The sequence below is a fragment of the Cylas formicarius genome, unplaced genomic scaffold (assembly GCF_029955315.1).
Source record: "Cylas formicarius isolate icCylForm1 unplaced genomic scaffold, icCylForm1.1 PGA_scaffold_2__14_contigs__length_35257938, whole genome shotgun sequence".
Classification (NCBI taxonomy): Eukaryota; Metazoa; Arthropoda; class Insecta; order Coleoptera; family Brentidae; genus Cylas; species Cylas formicarius.
Window position 1 is genome coordinate 1,635,711 of NW_026844319.1, and position 11,634 is coordinate 1,647,344.

The following is an 11,634-nucleotide window of genomic DNA, read 5'->3' on the forward strand; positions in this document are numbered from 1 at the left end:
AAACAGCTGAATCAAGTCCCTCACGAGAGTGGAGACAATCTCGTTCAGAGACGTAGAAAATTTACAATTATAGCAAACAGCTGCCTCAAGTCCCTCACGAGAGTGGAGACTATGCCATTCAGAGACGTAGAATACTTATAATTATAGCGAACTGCCGCCTCAAGATCGTCCCGAGAGTGGAGACTATCTCGTTCAGAGGCGTAGAATATTTATAATTATAGCGAACAGCTGCCTCAAATCAGTCCCGAGAGTGGAGACTCCCTCGTTCAGAGACGTAGTAAATTTATAATTATAGCGAACAGCTGCCTCTAGTCCCTCACGAGAGTGGAGACTATCTCGTTCACAGACGTAGAATATTTATGATTATAGCGAACAGCTGCCTCAAGTCCCTCACGAGAGTGACGACTGTCTCTTTCAAAGACGTAGAATATTAATAATTATAGCGAACAGCTCCTCGAGTCCGTCATGACCATGGAGACATATCTCCTTCAGAGACGTAGAATATTTATAATTATAGGGAACAGCTGCCTCAAATCAGTCCCGAGAGTGGAGACTCCCTCGTTCAGAGACGTAGAATATTTATAATTATAGCGAGCAGCTGCCTCAAGTCCCTCACGAGAGTGGCGACTGTCTCTTTCAAAGACGTAGAATATTAATAATTATAGCGAACAGCTCCTCGAGTCCGTCATGACAATGGAGACATATCTCGTTCAGAGACGTAGAGTACTTATAATTATAGCGAACAGCCGCCTCAAGTTCTTCACGAAAGTGGAGAGTATCTAGTTCAGAGACGCAGAATATTTATAATTACAGCGAACAGCTGCCTCAAGTCCCTCACGAGAGTGGAGACTGTCTCTTTCAAAGACGTAGAATATTAATAATTATAGCGAACAGCTCCTCGAGTCCGTCATGACAATGGAGACATATCTCGTTCAGAGACGTAGAGTACTTATAATTATAGCGAACTGCCGCCTCAAGATCGTCCCGAGAGTGGAGACTATCTCGTTCAGAGGCGTAGAATATTTATAATTATAGCGAACAGCTGCCTCAAATCCGTCACGAGAGTGGAGACTACCTCGTTCAGAGACGTAGAATATTTATAATTATAGCGAGCAGCTGCCTCAAGTCCCTCACGAGAGTGGCGACTGTCTCTTTCAAAGACGTAGAATATTAATAATTATAGCGAACAGCTCCTCGAGTCCGTCATGACAATGGAGACATATCTCGTTCAGAGACGTAGAGTACTTATAATTATAGCGAACAGCCGCCTCAAGTTCTTCACGAAAGTGGAGAGTATCTAGTTCAGAGACGCAGAATATTTATAATTACAGCGAACAGCTGCCTCAAGTCCCTCACGAGAGTGGAGACTGTCTCTTTCAAAGACGTAGAATATTAATAATTATAGCGAACAGCTCCTCGAGTCCGTCATGACAATGGAGACATATCTCGTTCAGAGACGTAGAGTACTTATAATTATAGCGAACAGCCGCCTCAAGTTCTTCACGAAAGTGGAGAGTATCTAGTTCAGAGGCGTAGAATATTTATAATTATAGCGAACAGCTGCCTCAAGTCCCTCACGAAAGTGGAGACTACCTCGTTCAGAGACGTAGAATATTTATAATTATAGCGAACAGCTGCCTCAAGTCCCTCACGAGAGTGGCGACTGTCTCTTTCAAAGACGTAGAATATTAATAATTATAGCGAACAGCTCCTCGAGTCCGTCATGACAATGGAGACATATCTCGTTCAGAGACGTAGAGTACTTATAATTATAGCGAACAGCCGCCTCAAGTTCTTCACGAAAGTGGAGAGTATCTAGTTCAGAAACGCAGAATATTTATAATTACAGCGAACAGCTGCCTCAAGTCCCTCACGAGAGTGGAGACAGTCTCGTTCAGAGACGTAGAATATTTATAATTATAGCGAACAGCTGCCTCAAGTCCCTCACGAGACTGGAGACTATCTCGTTCAGTGGGGTAGAATATTTATAATTACAGCGAACAGCTACCTTAAATCCGTCCCGAGAGTGGAGACTATCTCGTTCAGAGGCGTAGAGTATTTATAATGATAGCGAACAGCTTCCTCAAATCCCTCACGAGAGTGAAGACTATTTCGGTCAGAGACGTAGAATATTTATAATTATAGCGAACAGCTGCCTCAAGCCCTTCATGCGAGTGGAGACTCACGAGAGTAGAGACTACCTCGTTCAGAGACGTAGAATATTTATAATTATAGCGAACAGCCGCCTCAAGTTCTTCACGAAAGTGGAGAGTATCTAGTTCAGAGACGCAGAATATTTATAATTACAGCGAACAGCTGCCTCAAGTCCCTCACGAGAGTGGAGACTATCTCGTTCAGTGGGGTAGAATATTTATAATTACAGCGAACAGCTACCTTAAATCCGTCCCGAGAGTGGAGACTATCTCGCTCAGAGGCGTAGAGTATTTATAATGATAGCGAACAGCTTCCTCAAATCCCTCACGAGAGTGAAGACTATTTCGGTCAGAGACGTAGAATATTTATAATTATAGCGAACAGCTGCCTCAAGCCCTTCATGCGAGTGGAGACTCACGAGAGTAGAGACTACCTCGTTCAGAGACGTAGAATATTTATAATTATAGCGAACAGCCGCCTCAAGTTCTTCACGAAAGTGGAGAGTATCTAGTTCAGAGACGCAGAATATTTATAATTATAGCGAACAGCTGCCTCAAGTCCCTCACGAGAGTGGAGACTATCTCGTTCACAGACGTAGAATATTTATAATTATAGCGAACAGCTGCCTAAGTCTGCCTCCAGTCCGTCATGGGAACGGAGACCTATGTCGCTCAGAGACGTATATTTATAATTATAGCGAACAGCTGCCTCAATTCCGTCACGAGAGTGGAGACTATCTCGTTCACAGACGTAGAATATTTATGATTATAGCGAACAGCTGCCTCTAGTCCCTCACGAGAGTGGAGACTATCTCGTTCACAGACGTAGAATATTTATAATTATAGCGAACAGCTGCCTAAGTCTGCCTCCAGTCCGTCATGGGAACGGAGACCTATGTCGCTCAGAGACGTATATTTATAATTATAGCTAACAGCTGCCTCAATTCCGTCACGAGAGTGGAGACTATCTCGTTCACAGACGTAGAATATTTATGATTATAGCGAACAGCTGCCTCTAGTCCCTCACGAGAGTGGAGACTATCTCGTTCACAGACGTAGAATATTTATAATTATAGCGAACAGCTGCCTAAGTCTGCCTCCAGTCCGTCATGGGAACGGAGACCTATGTCGCTCAGAGACGTATATTTATAATTATAGCGAACAGCTGCCTCAATTCCGTCACGAGAGTGGAGACTATCTCCTTCAGAGGCGTAGAATATTTATAATTATAGCGAACAGCTGCCTCAAGTCCCTCACGAGAGTGGAGACTATCTCCTTCAGAGGCGTAGAATATTTATAATTATAGCGAACAGCTGCCTCAAGTCCCTCACGAGAGTGGAGACTACCTCGTTCAGAGACGTAGAATATTTATAATTATAGCGAACAGCTGCCTCAAGTCCCTCAGTGGCGACTGTCTCTTTCAAAGACGTAGAATATTAATAATTATAGCGAACAGCTCCTCGAGTCCGTCATGACAATGGAGACATATCTCGTTCAGAGACGTAGAGTACTTATAATTATAGCGAACAGCCGCCCCAAGTTCTTCACGAAAGTGGAGAGTATCTAGTTCAGAGACGCAGAATATTTATAATTACGGCGAACAGCTGCCTCAAGTCCCTCACGAGAGTGGAGACAGTCTCGTTCAGTGGGGTAGAATATTTATAATTACAGCGAACAGCTGCCTTAAATCCGTCCCGAGAGTGGAGACTATCTCGTTCAGAGGCGTAGAGTATTTATAATGATAACGAACAGCTTCCTCAAATCCCTCACGAGAGTGAAGACTATTTCGGTCAGAGACGTAGAATATTTATAATTACAGCGAACAGCTGCCTCAAGCCCTTCATGCGAGTGGAGACTCACGAGAGTAGAGACTACCTCGTTCAGAGACGTAGAATATTTATAATTATAGCGAACAGCTGCCTCAAGTCCCTCACGAGAATGGAGACTACCTCATTCAGAGACGTAGAATATTTATAATTATAGCGAACAGCTGCCTCAAGTCCCTCACGAGAGTGGAGACTATCTCGTTCAGAGGCGTAGAATATTTATAATTATAGCAAACAGCTGCCTCAAATCAGTCCCGAGAGTGGAGACTCTCTCGTTCAGAGACGTAGAAAATTTATAATTATAGCAAACAGCTGCCTCAAGTCCCTCACGAGAGTGGAGACAATCTCGTTCAGAGACGTAGAATATTTATAATTATAGCGAACAGCCGCCTCAAGATTGTCCCGAGAGTGGATAATATTTCGTTCAAAGGCGTAGAATACTTATAATTATAGCGAACAGCTGCCTCAAATCAGTCCCGAGAGTGGAGACTCTCTCGTTCAGAGACGCAGAAAATTTATAATTATAGCAAACAACTGCCTCAAGTCCCTCACGAGAGTGGAGACAATCTCCTTCGGAGACGTAGAAAATTTATAATTATATCGAACAGCCGCCTCAAATCAGTCCCGAGAGTGGAGACTCTCTCATTCAGAGACGTAGTAAATTTATAATTATAACGAACAGCTGCCTCAAATCAGTCCCGAGAGTGGACACTCTCTCGTTCAGAGACGTAGAAAATTTATAATTATAGCAAACAGCTGCCTCAAGTCCCTTACGAGAGTGAAGAGTATCTCGTTCAGAGACGTAGAATAATTATAATTATAGCGAACAGCTGCCTCAAGTCCCTCACGAGAGTGGCGAATGTCTCTTTCAAAGACGTAGAATATTAATAATTATAGCTAACAGCTCCTCGAGTCCGTCATGACAATGGAGACATATCTCTTTCAGAGACGTACAGTATTTATAATTATAGCGAACAGCCGCCTCAAGTTCTTCACGAAAGTGGAGAGTATCTAGTTCAGAGGCGCAGAATATTTATAATTACAGCGAACAGCTGCCTCAAGTCTCTCACGAGAGTGGAGACGGTCTCGTTCAGAGACGTAGAATATTTATAATTATAGCGAACAGCTGCCTCAAGTCCCTCACGAGACTGGAGACTATCTCGTTCAGTGGGGTAGAATATTTATAATTACAGCGAACAGCTGCCTCAAATCCGTCCCGAGAGTGGAGACTATCTCGTTCAGAGGCGTAGAGTATTTATAATGATAGCGAACAGCTTCCTCAAATCCCTCACGAGAGTGAAGACTATTTCAGTCAGAGACGTAGAATATTTATAATTATAGCGAACAGCTGCCTCAAGCCCTTCACGCGAGTGGAGACTCACGAGAGTAGAGACTACCTCGTTCAGAGACGTAGAATATTTATAATTATAGCGAACAGCTGCCTCAAGTCCGTCACGAGAATGGAGACTACCTCGTTCAGAGACGTAGAATATTTATAATTATAGCGAACAGCTGCCTCAAATCAGTCCCGAGAGTGGAGACTCTCTCGTTCAGAGACGTAGAAAATTTATGATTGTAGCAAACAGCTGCCTCAAGTCCCTCACGAGAGTGGAGACAATCTCGTTCAGAGACGTAGAATATTTATAATTATAGCGAACAGCCGCCTTAAGATTGTCCCGAGAGTGGATACTATTTCGTTCAGAGGCGTAGAATATTTATAATTACAGCGAACAGCTGCCTCAAGTCCCTCACGAGAGTGGAGACGTATTTCGTTCAGAGACGTAGAGTATTTATAATTATAGAAAACGGCTGCCTCAAGTTAGTCACGAGAGTGGAGCTTATCTCGTTCAGAAATGTAGAATATTTGTAATTATAGCGAACAGCCGCCTCAAGTTTTTTTTCTATCCGACGAATCGTTAAATTCTTTTAAAAAATTCTTTGACCTCGTACTAGTACGGAGGAAAACTTAAAGCCAGTACTTCCTATCTTTCGGATGTTATAGCCTCCAAAAGCCCCCGCGGGTCCGTTACAGAGAAACAGACAACAGAGGACAGAAAAAAAGGTATTCTTTATCGACGCTAAATCCTTTGGTACCAACGGCCACCAAGTACGACGAAATGTTACCAAGATCTCGAGTTTAGCGAGGAGCGCAATTACGTTCGTGAAACACGATTTCATCGGTTTCTCGAATGTAACAAGTGTGGTCGACATATCGTAGCTCTATAGAAGTGTATCAACAACTTATGGACTGTGAAGCTTCCTAGCGCCCGGCAGGTAGGCCACTTTCGTGACACTATGGTTAACCCCAAAAATTCACAGCATGCAGAATCACGTCGTCGTTTATAGAAATGTTTAATTGGTCCCTATATATTTATTTATTACGTATTTATTTAATGAATATATTGTAAACTATGCGTTTTTGTTTTACTTATTTTTGTTATGAATTGTTCGGATAATTCACACAAAATTATCCGAGAACCTTAGTACCGCCAATAGCAGACGAATTATTGTTATAAACACTGCAACCGCTGGCATAAAACTATCCAGAAATATCTTCATCATCAGCAAAACTCTCGTAAAAATATTGTTTTCAACGCCATATACTCAATAATCTCAAAATATCCCTACAGAAGAGAAATTGGTGGCGCATCCAACTGCGACTTCAAAGAAACCGAAATCGCCACCACCATCAGCACAAAAGGCAGAATCAACCCTTAGAAATTTGACAAGACATCTTGACCTCTACATCTTGACTCGACTCTAAAAGTTAATCTCCAAAAATTTGCATTTTCATTAACAGTATTCAATAAAATATCAAAATATCAAATAAAACATTCTTCAAGACTCTTTAAAAGTGTTTAGAAAAAGAACATCTCATTTATTTATTCCTTATCATATGTAGATGAAGGCTTAAAAAGTGTACCTTCGTAACCGAAAGAGCATTAACTGGCAGAAGCTAATAGAATTGATCGCTTCTTCATTGAATAAAAGGATGCAACCAAAAAGTAGAATCAAAATGTACCAAAAAACCTTTAACTCTTGTGCGAGGCGGGCGCATAACTAAAAATGAGAAAAGAAAAAGATATATAATATTCTATTACAATGAGATTCCGACCATAACGGGACATTAACTTCAATGGCTGCCAAAATGATGAATGCCCGCGATTTATTACATAAGCATCCGTACCGCAGTCGGCCCGACGTCATCACCAATAAAATTAATACTGAAATTAATAAGCCTGTCATTTAGGTTACTCTGGAAAACAAAAATTAATTCAAATTGAATAATGAGGAGACAAGTCGAAAGAATTCGGAAGTTTGGAAGACATATCAGGTCTTTAAGTCTAACTAAAAGCCAACCGTGATACAAATTAAGAGAATTCACAAAAACCGTAGTTGGATGTTATCAAGAGCTTCGCGTTTGTGGAAAAACACTTGAGCACAGATATCCCGTCCCAGGGATGCACAGATCAAGCACTGACCAATCCAGGTTGGAGATGTTAATTGAATTAACGCAAGGAGTCTTCATATAATCGGCATTGCCATTTCTCACTTATACGTTGGTGGTAAGCTGGTATTGAATTTTATCCGTTGGTTTGTTGATGTCCGATTGGAATCTCGGAGACGGTTCGCCAAAATCCAACTTGGCATTTTGAAAGATTGTCTATAAAATTAATTTCAAGACTGCAAAAGAATTGCTTGTAAACACTTAGTACCAGGCTATCGAGGTTGCTAAAAGTAGTAAAATCTCTACTTTTATTCTTTTTACTCTTTACACTTCAATTATTTTTATGTGGGAACGAACAGTATTATTAGTAATTGGATTCTAGAAATACATCAGCCACTTGAATTATTGAATAATTTACATCATTGTTATTCAATATTGCTCTTCATAGCCTATAGAAAGACACATTCCTCAAATTTGCTATTTTCGGAAATATAAAGTAATTAAGATGTGCCCGTCAATACTTTTTACCTTTAACATATTATCTTTTCTTACTGCTCGAACAGATTACATAATCGTCGCCATTTCGCTTCTTCTATTAAAATTTTCCAGGTTGCTACTTTAATTGTTCTATTAAACAATCCAATGCACTTTTTGTTTGCTGTTGTTATTACAGGTGGATTCACCACGTTGGCTTGCGAAAGTAACTTCCATATTTGTCAAGACCAATTTCTTGAGTTATTCTTCTTAACCGATATGTTCCAGTTTTTAGGCGCCGGAAACTCGCCTTCACCCTCTTCCGTTAGCTACGCAGCGTACACACCAATGGTACGAAACGCATTGGCCAGGGATCACGACGTGGAAGTGGAAGTAGGATTTGTTGGTATACGCTTTAATAAGCAGTGGACGTTTCTCCGAGTTTTAATATAGTTCAGGCATCGGCAACCCAAACTACCTCCGAGGTCCAAAAACCAACCATTTGATCCCCATATAAATGCAGTCAGTTCCACAATAATGCAAGAAGTTAGTGTTCGATAAAATTGTAGAACTTTTTTTTTGTTTTGACTTACATTACATTTACATTACATTACATTTCGTTAAGTGTTTTTTTGGCCAGTATAAGAATGCATAAAAAAGTTACTACTTACCATAATATTAAAACACCTAGTGGAACACATTTTGTGCATTCATTGCCTTTAAATGAGTAGGGAGTCATACTTTTCTTAAAGCACACTGTTGGTCAAAAGTTATTTCGCTCTTGAAAACAAACCAATGCAAAAATACAAACCAAAAAACAACGCTAGCTTTAAACAAAATTCTGGATATGCACGTTGAGATGAGTTATTCCATCCACAGTTTGTGTTGAATTAGAAAAATTGGACCACATATCCAAAAATTAAACCATTTCTATTTGAACCAAATATTAACTAGTGGCATTATTTGAGCCTGAGTAATACTAGTAAACTAATTACAGGGCACTTCCATTGGATTGCTGCAAATCTTATGTGTCATTGTACTTTAACGTAACTAATATCTCCAGAGAAAAAAAACCTAGTCTAAATAAATAATTTATTACGTACTCGCTAGAATTGTTCGCCATGCATTGTCCTCTCCTCGCGTAAAATGGGGAAGCAATAAAAAAGACGGATGAGAATCTATATAGGTTGTCCCCACGACCGATAAATAACTGGCGTGTTAGAAAAACGAAAAGTATTTATTTTCTGAAGATTTAATCACGGGAGATTATGCCCTCTATTTTTAAATTGATTTTTTCAATGATAATCCAACTCAGTAACACCAACTATTTAAGCGATAACCAAAATGTCGGATTTTGTAATTGTACCGGTAGCTCAGAAACAAACCATAATGGCTATGTAACATTTTTATTTTATAAAGATGAATTTACTGATCTGGTTGTTTCGTGCTTATGAGCATAAAACGGTTATTCGATAATTTGAGTTCATTATGTAATACAAGAAAAGCAGCGTTAAGCTCCTGCAAGGCAGATCTGGCAAAAATAGCAGCCCCACTAAGGGTAGTATAGAAGAGATAACGGCAACGGGTGATCCTTTACTGATCGTGAGCACAATACCAGGAGGTTTAGAATGGGCACGAATCAGTCAGAACCATTAACTATTGTTCCAAGTATACATGACTAAAAATGTAATGTAATGGCTTTGAGTCCGTTGTAGGAATTAAAATGGCCACGGGGCGAAGAATGAGAACAGAGCGAGGACGATATGACCAATGCATGCAATGCATGCTTTAGATTACCCTTACGCAGTCTTTACAGCTGGAGATCGCCATAGGACGACAAACAGGGCTGAGATTGAAGACATGACGATCAGAATACACTTCAGAAATAATTATATAGACACAAACCGAAGACAGATTTAAACAAGACAGAAGAAAATGAACATCGTACTACTTAATGACAAAGAAATTAAAGCAAACATTTCGAACAAAATGAAAGGCAAGAAATTACACTGAAGGAAATGACACACAATCACTATTGGAAACTGTTAAGGAAACAATTGTCAAAAGCGAGACACTATAAGCCCCAGACTACAAGATAAATATTAATTCTCACAAATAAAACTGAAAATCACAGAAGCGAAGGAAGAGTCAACTATAAAATCCTACAGGTAGATTGACGCGCTCCAGATGATGCGTGACGATGCGCGATGACCATGATTTTATAAAAGGAAATCTATGGTTTATTTAAAAGTAAACCTCCGCATCGACTGCTCCACAACGAAAATAAAATCTTAAAAATATCAAAAAAAATAACTACACAAGAGAAAATTATATGGTAAGACTTTTCCGAGATCGAGAAAGTCTTGTGAATGCGGCATATACTGAGTAAAGTTTAGACATTTTAAAATCAGTAACTTGCAAATTCCCACCACACTATCGATTATGAGAGAGCGGTCGAGAGAATTGATCTCTTAAAGCGAAAGATTTTTAAATGGTTTCGTGAAAGATGTTAAAATAAAAAGGGAGGTCTTAAACAATCTACGGATACGGAAAACGAAGCCTCGCTTCAAGAGTTACAAAAGCCGGGAACGAATACGAACTGAACACAATGTTCTAAGAATAATGTTGCGGTTATTTCCAAAAAGGTATTTGGGCCAACGAACACAAGGGTAAATAACGAAGTGCTACAACAAGTAGCTAAATTTAGGTATCTTGGATTTCAGATGGCTGAAGTTTGAGAACAGGACGTAGGGGTTAAGGCCGGAATCGAACAAAATGAAGCAATTCTCTTGTAACTAAAATTTAACGCTAAATCCCGATATCATATGTTCCAGTGCCACATTTGTTCTATTTATACAATTTCAATAATCAATGCAAATTTTAAAGAAATGAATGGGAGTAATTGTCCGATCCCGGTGTGGTGGTGTGCCTATGGTGGTGTGCGTGTGGTGGTGTGCGTGTGTGTGGTGTGGCGTGGTGAATATGTACCAGCTCAAACCACCATATTTAATCAGGCAGTTTATGCTGAATCCTTAATTACCGCGGAAACAATTATATTCAAACAATTTAAGAGTGGTTACAGGAGGCAAAGGAACAAAATCTATTTCTATCATTTTTAAAAGCATATTGCCTCTTAAAATTAGAGATGTGATTCCCAAATGGAAGCCGTATACAATATTCACAGAACACAGAAGATTTGGAATGGATGGAAATGTCATGAAGGGCTTAGCTACAAAATGTGGAGCTAAACATTCTCAACTTCTTACCTCCATGAGATTTAGAAAAAATATTACTATGACCTTGCAATTAACCTGCAAAAAACTCATTGCTCAGTTTTATCGGTCAGTTATTAATTATAATTTTTAAATTTGTTCAAATCATGGACATACTCACATATTGTTTTTATTTTATTGTTTTGTTTTGTTTTTATTGTTTTAATTTTAAAAAGGTCTTCAATAAATAAATATGATCAAGTTCTAACTTAATCATTTCCTTTATACCAGCTTCCTTTTAATCTATGTGTGTCTTAGTAGGGGCAATTAGGTACGATATTGGGGAAATGCATGTTTTTAAATTTTGAAAAAAAAAATTGAATGACTAAAATTATTCTTGAGGTTCTGAAATGGCACTAGACAGAATTTTCTAAAGGAAAAAATGCGAAGATATTATTTTTTATTAATAGACAAACAAAAGAACAACCCAGTGAAAACCGCCAATATATTTTTCTGAACCT